The sequence below is a fragment of the Rhinolophus sinicus genome, linkage group LG15 (genome assembly GCF_036562045.2).
Source record: "Rhinolophus sinicus isolate RSC01 linkage group LG15, ASM3656204v1, whole genome shotgun sequence".
Classification (NCBI taxonomy): Eukaryota; Metazoa; Chordata; class Mammalia; order Chiroptera; family Rhinolophidae; genus Rhinolophus; species Rhinolophus sinicus.
This window is the reverse complement of record NC_133764.1, coordinates 11,153,351-11,171,535: the sequence shown is the minus strand read 5'-3', so window position 1 is coordinate 11,171,535 and position 18,185 is coordinate 11,153,351. Positions and strand designations below refer to the sequence as shown.

Genomic DNA, 18,185 nt, shown 5'->3' with positions numbered 1-18,185 from the left:
AAACCATGGGCCACATCTCATGATTCCCTGGGACTCTGCCCTCCCCAGCTGCACCACTGAGGGCACTCTCAACACCAGGTCAACAAGCCTGGCTCAGGCATGTAAAGAGGTTCTTTCAATGACTGGGTCTTATGGGCAGCTGACAGGTGGTGGGGAGAAGAGGGAGGCTAGGCCTTTTATTAAGCTACCTCAGGCCCACTACTGGTGGAAGCTGGCCTCAGTTCACAGGCCACACACACACACACCTCCAGGTTCACCACAAGCAGTAGCCAACCACATATAGCTTTGTGGCTCCTACCAGGTAGCTGAAGGCTTGTAACAGGCCAGGCTGAAATTGGCCTGCATGGGAGCCCCTCCCAAGAGATACCGGAAACAACTCACCCTAAGGCTGGCTTCAGACCACACTGGAGCACTACCTGGTTCCCACAGTTGGCACACCCAAAAGGGGCTCTCACAGGCACAAGAGCTCCCAGGGGCAAATCCTCCTTTGAGGGTTCAGCACCCACACAGCAGCACATACACTGTGGGCAGAACCAATCCTCACAGTCAGTCAGCCCCAAGAGTCAATCCCACTTACTGATATGCCAAAAAGCAATCAAGACTCAATAACAACAGGAGAACACACACAACACACTCAAAGGACACTCCTGAAACACATGCACAGGAGATCAGGGAGACTGTGCCACCAGACCACACAGGACAAATACTACATAAGTCCACCCAGCAAAGTCAAGAGACATAGGAGATCTATCTAATACACAGAAGCAAACACAGAGAGGCAGCCAAAATGAGGAAACAAAGAAACATGTTCCAAGTAAAAGAACAAGAGAAACCTCCAGAAATAGAACTAAATAAAATGGAGGCAAGCAACCTAGTAGAGACAGAGTTTAAAACACTGGTTATAAGAAGGCTTACTGAACTTTGTGAGAATTTCAACAAAGAGATGGCAAGCATAAATAAGGACTTAGAAACCATAAAAAAGAACCAGTTAGAAATAAAAAGCACAATAACTGAAATGAAGAATACATTAAAAGGAATTAACAGTAGATTATGATGTGTGATCACAAAATACAGTGAACGTTTAAATTTCAAAAAAATTATTACAGTAAAAGACACATTGCTATTAATCTCCCTCAAAATATTCCCCCTTGCTTTTAACACATTTATCCCATCATTCTTGCCACTTTCTGAAGCAGTTCTGGAAGTCTTCTTTCGTGAGTGTCTTTAATTGCACTGTCATGGCTGCCTCAATGTTCTGAATCATTTTGACTTTGGGGAAGAGACAGAAATGGCATGGTGCCAGATCTGGTGAATAATATGGTGTGGATGAGGACACACCATAATATTTTTATTTGACAAAAATTGCCATACCAGAAACGATATGTGACATGGAGCATTGTCATGATGGAGGATGATTTATGGCACACTTTAAAACACACCTTCTCTCAACTGTAGCTCACACCTGACTGACTACACTAAACAAGTTGAAACTTGTCACACACTGTTACTAAGGTTCAACATGCTGCTTCCTGAATTGAAGATCCCTGCTTTTCCATTGAATGGCACTCAGCAGCAGCATTCACCCTATTTGTTGATCACAATGGAAAGGCTCCGTGTCACACATCACTTCTGGTATGGCAATTTCTATCAAATAAAAACATTATGTGTGTCCTCATTAACCTTATTCACCAGATCTGACACTGTGCAACTTCTTGCTTTTCCCCAAAGTAAAAATGACCATGAAAGGAAAATGTTTTGAATCGATTCAGGACATCAAGGCAACCATGACAGTGCAACTAAAGACACTTATGAAAGAGTACTTCCAAAACTGCTTCAGAAAGGGGCAAGAACAATGGGATAAGTGTATTCAAAGTGAGAGGGAGTATTTTGAGGGGGATTAATAAAAATGTGTCTTTTACTGTAATAATTTTTTTATTTAAACTATCACTGCATTGTTTGAACACACCTCATAGATGAAACAGAGGATCAAAGCAGCAATTTAGAAGACAGAATAGCAGAAAACACCCAATCAGAACAACAACAAAGAATAAAAAACAATGAAGATAGTTTAAGGGACTTGTGGGATAATATCAAGTGTAGTAACATTCACATCATAGGAGTACCAGAAGGAGAAAAGAGGGAGCAAAGGATCAAGAAACTATTTGAAAAAATAATGACTGAAAACTTCCCTAACCTGGTGACAATATAGACATACAAGCCAAGGAAGTACAGAGAGTCCAAACAAGATGAACCCAAAAAGGCTCACATGAAGACACATCATAATTGAAATGGCAAAGGTTAAAGTCAAAGAGAGAATCCTGAAATCAGCAAGAGAAAGACAACTACTTGCTTACAAGGGACTTTCATAAGACTGTCAGCTGATTTCTCAACAGAAACTTGGCAAGCCAGAAAATATCCAAAGTAATGAAAAACAAGGACCTACAAACCAAGACTACTCTACCCAGCAAGACTATCATCTAAAATTGAAGAAAAGATAAAGAGCTTTCCAGACAAGAAAAAGCCAGTATTACCAGAGATGTTAAAAGGACTTCTTTAAGAAGAGGAATGGAAACAAACAGAAATCAAAAATATGAATCATAAAATCTCAATAGCTATGTACCTATCAACAATCACTTTAAATGTAAATGGATTAAATGCTCCAATCAAAAGACATAAGGTAGCCTTTTCTCCCAGGCCCTTTCCTCCCCCCAATCCCCGCCAAGCAAGGCGGCAGCACACGATTGAATAATGTCCCGAGTTCCACTGGGGAAAGTCCTCCTGAGGAATGTCATCCAGCACACAGATGCTCATAATAAGATTCAGGAGGAATCAGATATATGGAAAATAAGAGAGTTGGAGAAACAGATAGAAAATGCTTACTGGGGAACCAAAAGGAAAATGTTACCCAGCAGTTCAAGCCGGATGCATAGTGATGGTTTTGATGAAGAAACTCAGAGAGACTATTGGAGGCCAAAGAATGAAATTTCTGGAGCACTGGAAGATAATTTTCTTAAGGCTAAATCCTGGAACAAGAAGTTATATGATTATGAAGCTGACATGCCAGACAGATGGGGTCACAGTGGTTACAAAGAGTTATACCCTGAAGAATTTGAAACAGACAGTAGAGATCAGCAAGATATTACCAATGGAAAAAAAACATCTCCCCAGGTAAAATCATCTACCCACGAATCTCACAAGCACAAGAAGTCAAAGAAATCCCACACACACAAAAAAAAAGCAGAAAAATAAGTCACACAAAAAAACAGAAGAAAAGTAAAAAGGAAGCCATAGATATAATGCAGATTCCTCAAGCGAGTTCTCAGAAGAAAATGGAGCTTCTAGTACTAGAAAACAACCACATAAGCGTAAGGAAAAAATCCAGGAAAAAGTCTCTCAAAAAATCTGCTTTAGTCTTAGAGGCAGAAAGTGACACTTCTCAGTCAGGAGATTCTGCATCTAGCAGTTCTGAGGAAAGTGAGGAAAAAGACGCTAAGAAAACCAAAAGGAAAAAGAGATTAAAAAAAAAAGTCCATATTCCTGTAGTAAACAATGAGATACAGGAGAGGACAAACAAACGCACAAATTGGAAAGTGGCTACAGATGAAAGGTCTGCTGAGAGCTCAGAGGATGACTAAATACAGAAGAAACATTCTTCAGTTTCCCATGTGACTGGATATTTACAGCTATGACACCTTGGGGCTTTGCCAGTGACTCATTGCTCACCACAGGGGGCCTGAGGGCAGAGCTCTTCGTGCCACCTGTGTGCGTTCTCATAGACGTGTCTTCTATTTTGGCCTGTTAAACTTGATCCTCTTATTGATAATGGGGAATCTGGTATTTTGTTATGAAAGTTTCTTGAAGAGATTATTTTTTGCAATTAATTAAATTCAGCGTAGAGTGCATATACAGCAAATTAAAGGACCCAGAAAGCTGAATCCAGTGACCTGGGTATACCAATTGAAATGTTGAATTTTGGGGAAAGCAATACCATGTAGAATGGTCTAAGGGAACATTGTGTTGCTCTCATCGGTCTATTAAGCAGTTGCCACTTGACATTTTTTGTCTTCAGCCTTGTTGCTTTTTATTTTGGCCCCATACGTGTGGTCCAATAACAAATATTTTCCCTTTATAACACCCACAGACAGCTGTTATTAAAAGAGGCTAGGGTTTTCTGTCAAATTTACCTGCTGGACAGGGACTGTAGCTATACTTAGTATACCCTTAAAACATGGTAATTGGATAGTAAATGGTTTTCTAGTTAAAAAAAAAAAAAAGACATAAGGCAGCTGAATGGATAAGAATACAAGACCCATGCATATGCTGTCTACAAGAGACCCACCTCAGATCAAAAGACACACACAGACTGAAAGTAAACGGATGACAAAATTTACTTCATACAAATGGAAATGAGAAAAAACATTGGGTAGCAATACTTGTATTGGACAGAGTAGACTTTAAAATGAAGACTATAATAAGGACAAAGACAGACATTACCTGATAATGAAGGGATCAATCCAACAAAAGGACATCACCCTAGTAAACATTTATGTACCTAACATAGGAGAACCTAAATATATAAAGCAAATATTGACTGAAATAAAGGCAGAGATCAACAGTAACACAATCATAGTACAGGACTTTAACATCCCACTGACACCAATGAACAATCTTCCAGACAGAAAAGCAACACAAAAACAGCAGCTTTAAATGACACACTAGACCAGATGGATTTAATTGATATTTTTAAAGCATTTTACCCCAAAGCAACAGAATATACATTCTTTTCAAGTGCACATTGGAACATTTTCCAAGATAGACAATATGTTAGCCACAAAACAAGTCTCAATAAATTTAAGAGGATTGAAATCACAGTGTCTTCTCTAACCACAATGGTATGAAACTAGAAATTAATTACAAGAAAAAAATTGAAAAACACATAAATACATGGAGACTAAATTACAGGCTACTAAATAATGAATGGGTCAACAATGAGATGAAGGAAGAAATCAAAAGATACCTGAGACAAATGAAAATGAAAACACAATAATTCAAAATCTATGGGACACAGTGAAAGCAGTCTTAAGAGGGAAATTCATGGCAATGTAGGCCTACCTAAAGAAACAAAGAAACAAAATCTGAAATGAACAGTCTATCTTTGCACCAAAGGGAACTGGAAAAAGAACAGCAAACAAAGCCCAAAGTGAGTACAATGGAGGAAATAATAAAGATCAGAGAGAAGATAAATGAAATAGAGACAAAAAAACAATAAAAAATATCAATGAAACCAAGAGCTGTTTTTTTGACAAGACAGACAAAATTGACAAACCCTTGACCAGACTCATCAAGAAAAAAAGAAAGGATTCAAACAAATAAAATCAGAAATGAAAGGGAAAAATATTAACCGACACCACAGAAATTTAAAAAAATAAAATTAAGAAAATGCTATAAGAAAATACCAGGGGTGCCAAAAAAAATGTATACATATGATTTGTATTCATCTTTTGTTATTGGTGTATATTGAGTACTACAATTTTAATACAGTTTTTTCCTTTCTTAAAATGTGTATACATTTTTTTGGCACCCTCTATATATGCCAACAAATTGGACAATCTGGAAGAAATGGATAAATTCCTAGAAGCATACAGTCTTTTGAGGCTGAATCAAGAAGAAACAAATAATCTGAACCAACCTGTTACTACTAATGAAATTGAATCAGTAATAAACAAGCTCCCAACAAAGAAAAGTCATGGACCAGATGGCTTCACAGGTGAATTTTACCAAACATTCAAAAAAGAATTAACACCTATTCTTCTCAAACTATTCCAAAAAATCTAAGAGGAGGGAAGCTTCCCAAGTTGATTTTATGAGGCCATCAATACCCTTATTCCAAACCTGACGAAGGCATTACAAAAAAAGAAAACTATAGGCCAATAACCCTAATGAACATAGATGTAAAAATCCTCAACAAAATATTAGCAAACCAAATTCAGTAATACATTAAAAAGATCATACATCACAATCAAGTGGGATTCATTCCTGGTATGCAAGTTTGGTTCAATATCCACTAATCAATTAATGTGATATACCACATAAACAAAATGAAAAATAAAAATCATATGGTCATATTAATAGATGCAGAAAAAGCACTTGACAAAATCCAGCATCATTTTAATATAAAAACTCTCAGCAAAATGGGAGTAGAGGGAATATACCTCAACATAATAAAAGTCATATATGACAAACCCACAGCTAACATCATAGTCAATGGGGAAAAGCTAAAACATTTCCCTTAAGATCAGGAACAAGACAAGGATGCTCACTTTTACCACTTTTATTCAATATAATACTGGAAGTTCTAGCCACAGCAATCAGGCAAGATAAAGAAAAAAAAAGGCACCCAAGTGGGAATGAAGCAGTAAAATTGTCATTATTTGCAGGTGACATGATACTATAGAGAGAGAACCCAAAAGATTCCACCAAAAAACTATTATAACTGATAAATGAATTTGGTAGAGTAGCAGGATACAAACTTAATATCTGAAAATCAGTTGCATTTTTATATACCAATAACAAACTATCAGAAAGAGAAATTAAAAACACAACCCCATTTACAATTGCATCAAAAACATAAAATACTTAGGAATAAATTTAACCAAGAAAGTAAAAAACCTGTACTCAAAAACTCATGAGACATTTAAGAGAGACATTTAAGAAGATACGAATACATGGAAACATATACCATGCTCATAGATAGTTAAAATGTGCATACTACCCAAACCAATATATAAATTCAATGCAATCCCTATAAAATACCAATGGCATTTTTCACAGAACTAAAACAAATAATCCTAAATTTTATATAGAATTATAAAATGCCCTGAATAACCACTGCAATCCTGAGAAAGAACAAAGCTAGAGGTATCACGTTATCTGATATCAAATTATACTACAAGTCTATATTAATCAAAACAGCATTATATTGGGATAAAAACAGACACATAGGCCAATGGAACAGAATAGAAAACACAAAAATAAATTCATGCCTATATGGTCATTTAATTTATGACAAAGAAAGAAAGAATTTACATTGGGGTAAAGACAATCTATTTAATAAATGGTGCTGAGAAAACTGGACAGATGTATTATGAAAAAAAAGAAAGAAACTGGACTACCTTTTTACTCCATGTACAAGAATAAACTCAAAATGGATTAAAGACTTAAATGTAAGACTCAAAACCATAAAACTCCTAGAAGAAAATATAGAAAGTAAACTCTCAGACATTACCTTATTAATAATTAAAAATATTACCTTAGTAATATTTTTACTGATATATTTCCTTTGACAAGGGAAACAAAAGAAAAAAATAAACAAATGGGACTACATCAAACTAAAAAGTTTTTTCACAGCAAAGGAAACCATCAATAAAACAAAAAGACATCCTACTGCATAAGAGAAGATATTTGCCAATGATACATCTGATAAAGGGTTAATATCCAAAATTTATTAAAACAAAACAAAAAAATTCATACAACTCAATACTAAACAAACAAGCAATCCAATTAAAAAATGGGCAGAGGACATGAATAGACATTTCTCCAAAGAAGACATACACATGGCCAATAGACATATGAAAAGATGTCCAATATCACTAATAATCAGAGAAATGCAAATTAAAACCACAATGAGATATCATCTCACACCTATCAGAATAGCTACCATTGATGAATCAACAAACAACAAGTGCTGGCGAAGATAGGGAGAAAAGGGAACTCTCATGCCTTTTTGGTAAGATTGAAAATTCGTGCAGCCGCCCTGGAAAACAATGTGAAGTTTCCTCAAACAATTAAAAATAGAATTATCATATGACCCAGCAATCCCTCTTTTGGGTATTTATCCAAAGAAATCCAAAGCACTAATTCAAAAAGATATATGCATCTCTGTGTTCATTGCAGCATTATTTACAATAGGCAAGAAACTGAAGGAACCAAAGTGTCCATCAACAAATGACTGGCTAAAGATGTGGTACGTGTATAGAATGGAATATTACTCAGCCATAAAAAGAATGAAATTGTACCATTTTTGACAACATGGATGAACCTAGTTGGTATTATGCTAAGTGAGATAAGTCACAGAGAAAGACAAATACCATATGATTTCGTTTATATGTGAAATCTAAAATCTCACTTATATGTGAAATCTAAGAAATAAAATAAATGAACAAACAAAACAAACAAACTCATAGATACAGAGAACAAACTGATGGTTGCCAGGTGGGAGGGAGGTTGGGAGACTGGGTGAAAAAGGTGAAGGGATTAAGAAGTACAAACTGGCAATTCGCAGTAATCATGGAGGTGTAAAGTACAACATAGCAAATATAGTCAAAATTATTGTAATAACTATGTAGTGTTAGGGGGGTACTAGACTTATTGGGGGATCACTTCATAAGTTAGGTACTTTTAAATGTCTAACCATTATGTTGTATACCTAAAATTAATATAAAATAACATTAAATGTCAACTTTAATAGAAAAATAAAAAAATTTAATTGAAAATTGTATAGATAATGCCAATTTATCTTCTGAAAAGACATTACCAATGTATCTTCTCCCCAACTATATGTAAGGATATTTGTTTATCCACACATTCACCAACAAACCTGCAAATTCTTGCCAATGTGATGTTAAAGAAATATATTTTATGTTATTATTTCAGTTAGCACTTAACTGATTACTTGTTTGGAAAAAACAAAGCTTTGCATTACATTTTAGATTTAGAAACTGTCATTTAATTAAAGTTTATTACGAACAACTGCAACTGAAGACAGAAATGTATAACAGCTACTTCAGAACTGCACACTTGCATTTTATACTGTACTAAGTTTCTTCTTACTAAATTTATCGGGGTGACAATGGTTAGTAAAATTATGTAGGTTTCAAGTGTGATAAAGATATGGTACACAGTGGATACTACTTGGCCATAAGAAAAGATGAAATAGTGCCATTTGTGACAACATGGATGGATCTTGAGATTATCATGATAAGCGAAATAAGTCAGACAGAAAAAGTGGAGAACTGTATGACTTCACTCATATGTGGGGTATAAAACTGAAAGCAACAAATGAACAAAACAAACGAATAAAAAATCATAGACACAGACAACAGTTTAGTGGTTACCAGAGGGAAAGGGGATGGGAGGTTGGTAAGAAGAGGGAAAAGAGGATCAAATATATGGTGATGGAAGAAGAACTCTTGGTGGTGAATACCCAATGCACTACATAGATGATGTATTATAGAAATGTATACTTGAAACCTATATAATTTTACTAACAAATGTCACCCCAATAAATCAAATATATATGGTGCCAAAAAATGTATACACATTTTGAGAAAGGAAAAAAACTGTATTAAAATGTAATACACTGAATGATGCTAGCACTCATTTGATTAATGCCATCTTTTGAGTGAACGTCATACTAGATATTGTTACCATAATTCAATTCAACTGTGAAAAGTAATACATAGATAACATCTCTTAAAATGTGAACATTTTTTTGGCACCCCCTACACACAGACTTATACGTATACACACACACACACACGCATACACACACGGTGCAAAAAAATGTATACACATCTTACGAAAGGAAAAAACTGTATTAAAATTCTAATACTCAATATATACCGATAACAAAAGACGAATACAAGTCACATTTGACTTCTGGAATTACGAGAGGTGCTCAAAGTGGTTACCATCAGCATCCAGACACTTCTGATTATGGCGAACTACTGCTTGAGCAACATTGACCAAAGTGTCCACTTGTATACATTTTTTTATGAACATGGCTTATAAACAGCATATAACTGGATTTTTTACCCAATGTAAGAATTTCTGTCGTTTATTAGTAGAATTAAATATATTCACATTTATTATAATTACTATATTTGGACTGCTTCCTGCCATATAATTTTGTGTTTCTATCTACCATATTTTCTTGTCTTTTTTTCTTTCCTGACTTTTAACAAATTTATTGTTGTTTCTTACATTTTCTTTCTCCTAATACTTTAGAAAGTATCTTGCTTCTATTCTTTCTGTGTTTACCTTCAAAGTTTTCTCACAGGATATCTTTTATTATCTTATGGAACACTGAAGTTCTTTTATCCTGTTCCAAAAAAGTTTATGGACATTCAGATCAAAATTGCATTATGTCTCTATATAATTTCTCTAATTGACATGTATAGACCACTCCACCCCAAAACAGCAGAGTGCACATTAATTTCAAGTGCTACGTGGAACTTACACCAAAATATAATATATCATGGATCATACCACAAACTTTAACAAATGTAAACAAATTGACTTTTTACAACATATGTCCTCAGATCATAATGGAATTAAAGTAGAAATCAACAGCAGGAAGATAATTTAAAAATTTTCAAAACTCAAAAATTAAATAACACATTTCTAAATAATCCATGAGTCAAAGAGACTGTCTCAAAAGAAATTAGAAACTAATTTTGAACTGAACTACAATTAAAATACAATATATCAAATTGTGGGATGCAGCTAGAGAAATGCTTAGAGAGAAATTTATAATATTAAAGGCTTATATTAAAAAGAAGAAAGGTCTTATGTTGACAATCTAAGATCCCACCTTACAAAATTAGAAAAAGGACAAAAGAAATTAGAAAAACCTGAAGTAAGCAGAAGAAAAGAAATAATAAAATAAAAGTAGAAATCAATGAAATTGAAAAAGAAAACCAAGAGAGAATATCAGTGAAACCAAAATTTGTTGTTATTGTTGTTTTTTAAATATCAAAACAATGGAGAAAACTCTAGCAAGACTGACAAAGAAAAAAGGGGGAAAACACAGATTTCTAATATCAGGAATAAAGAGGGGACATCACTACAGACTCTGAAGAAAGTTAAAGGATAATAAAAGAACATTATGAATAATTCTATGCACAAAATTGTAACGACTTAAATGAAATCGAACAATTATCCCCAAACCACACACTAACAAAACTTACATGAGATAAAATAAATAAATTGAATAGTTCTATAACTATTACAGGAATTGAATTCATAGTTTAAAACCTTCCAAAAAAGAAATCTCTAGGCCTCGATGGCTTAACTAAAGAATTCTACCACTTAAATAAGAAATAACACCAATTCTATAAAATCACTTCCAGAAAAATAGGAGGAAATACTTCCCAACTTATTTTATTAGGCTAGCATTTTCCTGCTACCAAAACCAGACAAAGATAACACAAGAAAAAAAGATAACACAAGAAAATTTTGATCTGAATGCCCTGTATCTCTCATAACCAAAGATATAAAAATCCTCAACAGAATATTAGCAATTTGAATGTAGCAATATATAAGAAGAATTATATATTAACACCAAGTTAAGTTTTGTCCCAGGACTGCAAGGTTGACTCAATATTGAGAAATCAATTGATGAAACCCACCATATTAAGAAGAAAATCCATATAATTGTATCAATTCCTTCAGGATAAACAAGACAAAATTCAGTACCTATTCATGACTTAAAATAATAAAAAACAAAAACTTCTCAGCAAACTACAAGTAGAAGGGAACTTCCTCAGCCTGATGAAGGGCATGATACACTAATACCCTGTTTCCCCGAAAACAAGAACTAGCTGCACAATCAGCTCTAATGTGTCTTTCGGGGCAAAAATTAATATGAGACTCGGTATTATATTTTTTATTATATATTATATTATATTATTATATTAATTATATTAAAGACCTGGTCTTATATTATAGTAAAATAAGACCGGATCTTATATCAATTTTTGCTCCAAAAGCAACATTAGAGCTGATTGTCCAGCTAGGCCTTATTTTGGGGGAAACACAGTGGGTCATATCAAATAGACTTCCTTGGATTTTCTTTCCCGTACAAACAGCCACAAAGTCAATCTTAATTTCAAGTCTCAAAAGTACAGTGCAGACTAAAACAAAACTTTAATCTCATATCCAATCAAAGCTTTGTGCAACACCAACTCAAGATCTGCAATGAACTTGCATTAGCAGACACTGTCAGGGCTTTGCTCATATCCTTTCAAATCTCTTCACTATTTTCATGCCCACTGGTTTCCAGTGTGATTTTATTCTTAACAGCCAGCACCTGTGTCTTTGTCAGATGACCGCCCTCAAGCTGCCAGAACAAGCTCCATCTGGGCACACAGAGAGCAGGATGTACCTGGGAATTTACATTCTCGCCAACAACAGGCAGCCCTTTACCAATGAGTGTTGGATGCAGGGGTAAAAATACTCCAGATCCTTTGTTCCTGATTGGGACAACTTTGAGATGTGACCTAGAGATGTGATCTTGTTATCTCAATTGCTCCCCTGTGGGATTCAGCTACATACATCACCACCACAGGACTTTGCTTGAGATTGCCTAAAACACTAATGATCACTTTCACAAGACTCCTCAGCTCATGGTCAACTTCTGTTGCACCGTTGCTTGACCTCTTTCTCATCCTCATCCTGCTTCCCCATTCCCCTACTGGTTTTTTCTAAGAACACTTTCTAATGAATCACTTTCACAAGGATCTTCATCCCCGGGTCGGCCTCTGGAGAACCTAGGCCAAGAGTCATGGACTGTTCTGTTCTTCCTTTCTCGTTCTTTCCTCTTCTCCTCTTTGATCATCAGGGTTTGGGAAAGGGAGAGGAGAATTTAAGGAAAAGTTGCCCCTAGTTTGCTGCTATTGTAGTGGTCAAGTTGCTCTTCACAGCAGGCATCCAACACTGACCTTCCATGGGGTTTATTGGTGGTGCACCTATGGGATCCTCTGCACCATCACAGTCCCTCACGAGGACTATGAACTCTCTGGCTAGCCTCTGTGAGGATCACCTACTGTTCCTGCCCCAGATTGCAACTGTACACCAATAGTCTCTTTCAGCTTTTCTCTACTTAACTGTCCTCCTGGGCAGGGTCCTTCCTATGAGTATATGGCTCAAGCTTGACATCCATGGAGTCCACTAGGCTCATAGGTTCTCTGACAACCTCCCCTGAAAACCAACCAAGTACAGCCTGATCAACTGATGAATGGGGCGGCTCCAGCCCAGGTTTTGCCTTCAGATTTCTCCTATTAAGGACGAGCGTATTTCTTTATGATTGCCCCCAAACCTCCTGAGGACATATCCATGGCCTCCCTAAAATTTTTCTAGACTCTCTCAAATAGTGAGTGAGTCCACAGTGGTTCCAATAGTGTCTGAAGCTGAACTACCATCTCGCCTGGTGGTGCCATTCTTGTCTTAGCCCCTTGCAGACAACCCCAGGCTCTACCGTGGTTCCCTCAGGACTCTATCATCTGGCTAATGGAGTTTAGGAAAGCACTGCCCTCCCCCATCTGGAGAGAGGACAAGCTGAATCTCTTGCTACACCTAAGAATTCCCTTGAAATAATCTCCTTAATTCCCTACTCTTTTCTTACAGACACTGGGAACAGTAGTGGTTGCTTGTTTTGCCACCTCTTACTAGTGAATCCTGCCTAGATGTGTCCAGCTCCTCTCTGTTTTAATGTATGGACATTTCTCAACAATCAATCTCAGCTTTGGAAAGCCAGCCAAATTTCTACAAAAAAAAAAAAAAAAAACTGGAAAAATGTCATTTAACCTCTTATTTCATGTAGTCACGTCAATTTTCTCAGTTACATAATTGGGATTATCAGGATTGTATTTATCACATTACTTTTTTTGCAAATGGATTTTTGTGAAGAGGATAGAAAGATAAGCTACAGACAGAGAAAATATTTGCAAGCCACATACCCAACAGAAGACTAGCATCTATAATATATAAAGAAATCTCAGAACTCGACAGTAAAGAAAATCAAATAATCCAATTAGAAAATGGGCAGAAAAACATGAAAAGACATTTCTCCAAAGAGGATATACAGGTGGAAAATAAGCACGTGAAAAGATGCACAATATCATTAGCCATCAGGGAAATGCAAATTAAAACCACCGTAATACCTCACTACACACTTACCAGAATGGCTAAAATTTTGAAAAATAGTGACAGTAACCAAATGCAAGCAAGTATGTGGGCAAACTGGAACATTCATACATTTCTGGTGGAAACTTAAAATGGTCCAACTGCTCTGGAAAACAGTTTTGCAGTTTCTTCTAAAACTAAATATGCAAACATTGCATGAACCACCAATTGGGCTTTTTCCAAGAGAAAGGAAAGTTTACATTTACACAAAAATTTGTTCATGAATGTTGATAGCAGCTTTATAATAATCAAAACGTGGAAACAACCCAAATGTCCTTCAATGGGGACCTAGTTAAACAAAGTGGTACTTCTATCCCACAGAATACTACTCAGCAATAAAAAGAATGAACTATTGACACATGCAACAGCTTGAATGAATCTCTAGGGAATTATGAGTGAAAAAAGTCAATCCCAAAGCATTACAAGCTGCATGGTTCCATTGAAAAACATTCCTGAAAATACAAAATTACAGAAATACTCGTAGAGAACAGATTACTGGTTGTCAAGGGTTAGGAACTGGATGGGGGATGGAGGTGGGTGTGACCAAGTGGGCAACACGAGGGACCCTTAGCTAGATTAATATCCTGGTCATGATACTCATACAATTGTTTTGCAAGATGTTGCTATTGGGAGTAAAAATTACTTGGGTCTCTCTGTATTATTGTATACAACTACGTGATTCTTCAACTATCGAAAAATAAACGTTTAATTTTTAAAAACGGTTTTAGCTTTATTCATTCTACTAATTTTTGGAAGTTTCTAACGTTATCTTTATTAATTGCCTTTTAATACTACATTTTGGGTTGTTTTATAGTTCAATTTTCTGATTTTTAAGTTTAATACTTGGCTTATTTATTTTCAGTCTTTAGTTTTCAGTTATAAAACATGAGGCTGTACATTTTCCTCTGAATCCAGCTTTAGCTATATCCCAGAGATTTTCGATATATTTCATTCTTTTCTAGATAATTTTCACTTTGAATCATGGTAATATGGGAAAGTATTGCTTCATTTACAAATAACTAGGGCATTTTGGTTCTCTTTATTATTTATATATAATTTTAACTTAATTATATTATAATAAAGAATGCAACATAAAAATATCTTTTTTATTATTCCTTAAGGTCTTTCTTTGATAGATTGCTATGGTAAAATTATTTCTAAAAGCACCATAGAAACAGGTTTTTTATTATTTTATTATTATTATTATTATCATTGGAAGCTATTGTCTCCCATCATTTATTCATCTTTCAGAGTCAATTTTACTTTACCAGATATTCTGTTTATAACCATAGACCATGCTTAAGTTTACTTCCTCCTCTTGTGAGTCATCCCAGTAACTCCAAAGAACAGAAAGTCATGTTTATTGTAATTTTCATTTTATTCTTCCCTTACTTTTGTGTTTCATCTTGCATTAGTGTGGTAAATTTGATACAACTCTTAAGCTAATATTGATATTAGATCAGTGCAAAAGTAATTGCAATTTAAAAGGTTAAAAATAATTGCAAAAACCACAATTACTTTTGCACCGACCTAATACATTATTATTAACTAAAGTGCATAGTTTACATTAGGTTTCACTCTTTGTATTGTATATTCTATGAATTTTGGCAAACGAATAATGTCATGTATCCACTTCTACTGTATCATACAGGATGCTTTCACTGTCCTAAAAATCCCGTGTTCCACCTACCTATTCATCCCCTCTGTTTCTCCCCTGAATCCTTGCCAACAACTGATCTTTTTATTGTCTCCATAGTTTTGCCTTTTCCAGAATGTCAGATAGTTGGAATCATATAGAATGTAGCCTTTTCAGATTGGCTTCTTTCACTTAGCAATTCTTAGCACTTAACTTTTAATGTAATAATTTAAAAATTATATTTTTAATTCAGAATATGGATCAGTGATTGAAAAGAGTAAGTCTGGAGCATAAAAGCCTAAAATCTAAGATTCGGAAGAAAACACTGAACACTGTGATATCTGTGTTGTGTGTTAGGCACGAGTCTCCTGAGCTTTTCCATGACAACCCTGGGGACACTGAGCAGGGAAGGCAGCACCTGACACAGCCAGCACTTTTCCAGTGAGTAGCAGTAGAATCCTCACCATGACCCTAAAGACCAACCACGTGGTTCTCAGCTGTGTCTCTTACATCATCTTCCACTCTCCCAGATTAAAAAAGCCTGGTGAGGGCCGACCTGGTGGCTCAGGCATTTGGAGCTCCATGCTCCTAACTCTGAAGGCTGCCGGTTCAATTCCCACATGGGCCAGTGGGTTCTCAACCACAAGGTTGCCAGTTCAACTCCTCCAAATCCTGCAAGGGATGGTGGGTTCGGCCCCCTGCAACTAAGATTGAACATGGCACCTTGAGCTGAGCTGCCGCTGAGGTCCCAGATGGCTCAGTTGGTTGGAGCGCATCCTCTCAACCACAAGGTTGCCGGGTTAGACTCCCCAAGGGATGGTGGGCTGCACCCCCTGCAACTAGCAAAGGCAACTGGACCTGGAGCTGAACTGTGCCCTCCACAACTAAGATTGAAAGGACAATAACTTGACTTGGAAAAAAAAAGTCCTGGAAGAACACGCTGTACCCCAATAAAGTCCTGTTCCCCTTCCCCAATAAAATCTTTAAAAAAATAGAAAACATCTTTTTTTAGAAAAATGTTTACTAAAAGAATCAGATGAACAAGATGAACTGCTACAAAGAAACAAATTAAATAAAGTGTAAAATTGTCTTAAACAAACAAACAAACAAAAGCCTGGTGAGAGCCTGGCCTAACAACTGAAAGGCTCCCACCAAGGCACATTAGTGGTGATTTTCAGACACAGGGTTAAGGGAACATCCTAAAGAGGAGGGAGGGTTCACATATAAAGGATCAGACCTAGAGTAGGGTCAGATCTCTCAACAGCACATGGAAAACTAGAAAACATGGAGTGAGGACCACAAAACATTGAAGGGAGATTATTTTCAACCTAGAATCCTATATTCCCACAAATGATCAATCCATCAAAGAATGCCTCCCCCCCCACACACACACACTTTTCCAGAAAGCTAATGGAGAAGACGCTTCAACAAAACAAAGGAATAAACCAACAAAGAAGACATGGACCCAGGCAAGAGAGGATCCAACTCAGCAGAAAAAGAAAGGTCCAGGAATTTCTTAGGATGAGTGGAAAGTCCCAAGATAACTGCTCTGCCACAGGCTTAGAGATAACGTCTCTGGTGGGGGCTGAGGACACAAGACTGGCCGCGGGGTAGGGGGAGATAGAAGGAGGTACAAAAGTAGACTGACAGTGAGCCTAAGAGAGCTTGAGCTCAAGGGCATCTCATGGGCCTCTTACAAGTCCACCGAGGGCCCTAGCATTGTCTTCACGTGGTCATAAATTTTTGTAACTTATGAAAACAAAAGTTTTATTGACTACAATCAGTTAAGATGACCAACGTCACTTTCTGCTCCAACTCCTCCTCCTTTTTCCCACTTCCCTCTTTTGTTCATCTGACTAAGAAGTTGAAATGAAAGCGTCATCAATGTGGTTTGCAGTCACATCCTTATGGTTAACCCGCCAGCACAGGAGTGGCTTTCAGGGGTACTTCTGCCACCCACTGAACAGACTCATTTGGGTGTCACATAAGCATGCCGGGAAGGACTTGACACTGGTAATAAAGCAGAAACATGCTAGAGAAAACAACTATTTTTCTCTTCTCTCTCTGGACACTCACCTTACAGCACTTGTCACTTATGTAAACAATGAGCGTGCAGCAAAGTGTAGGGAAAATGGAGTTTAGAGGTGCTTTGGAAGATTATTTAAAATATCATTATCATTTTTCTGGATTTTGTGATGTTTATGGTAGCTTTAGCTTTTTAAATTTGTGAGGTTTTTCTAACTTAAGTAAATATCAATTTTCACGCTTAATTTTGTATTCCTAATTTTATATTTGTTCCTAAGGACAGCTCCCCAAAATTGGGTACCCTTAGGCTTGATAAAACTCGATTCACTCCTGTGACTCTAGGAAAAAAAGTGCAACTAAAGTACTAGTGATATGACCAGCTTTCCTGTGTAGACAATTATATTGTCAGGCTTTTTCTAGCTAAGGAAGACTTCGCAATAGGTTCAAAGAACATGCTGCAAACCTTTAAATGAAACAATTATGAACTTCAGAAGAAACAAAA

The 18,185-nt window shown here is 36.2% G+C and overlaps 1 protein-coding gene and 1 pseudogene across 1 annotated transcript in view; one reads left to right on the top strand and one right to left on the bottom strand.

The window, feature by feature from the left end:
- The window catches only part of LOC109439058 (asialoglycoprotein receptor 2), a 37,800-nt gene that overhangs the window by 5,332 nt on the left and 14,283 nt on the right, over nucleotides 1-18,185 (bottom strand). The window lies entirely within an intron of this gene.
- On the top strand, nucleotides 2,096-4,078 carry LOC109439059 (uncharacterized protein NKAPD1; annotated as a pseudogene).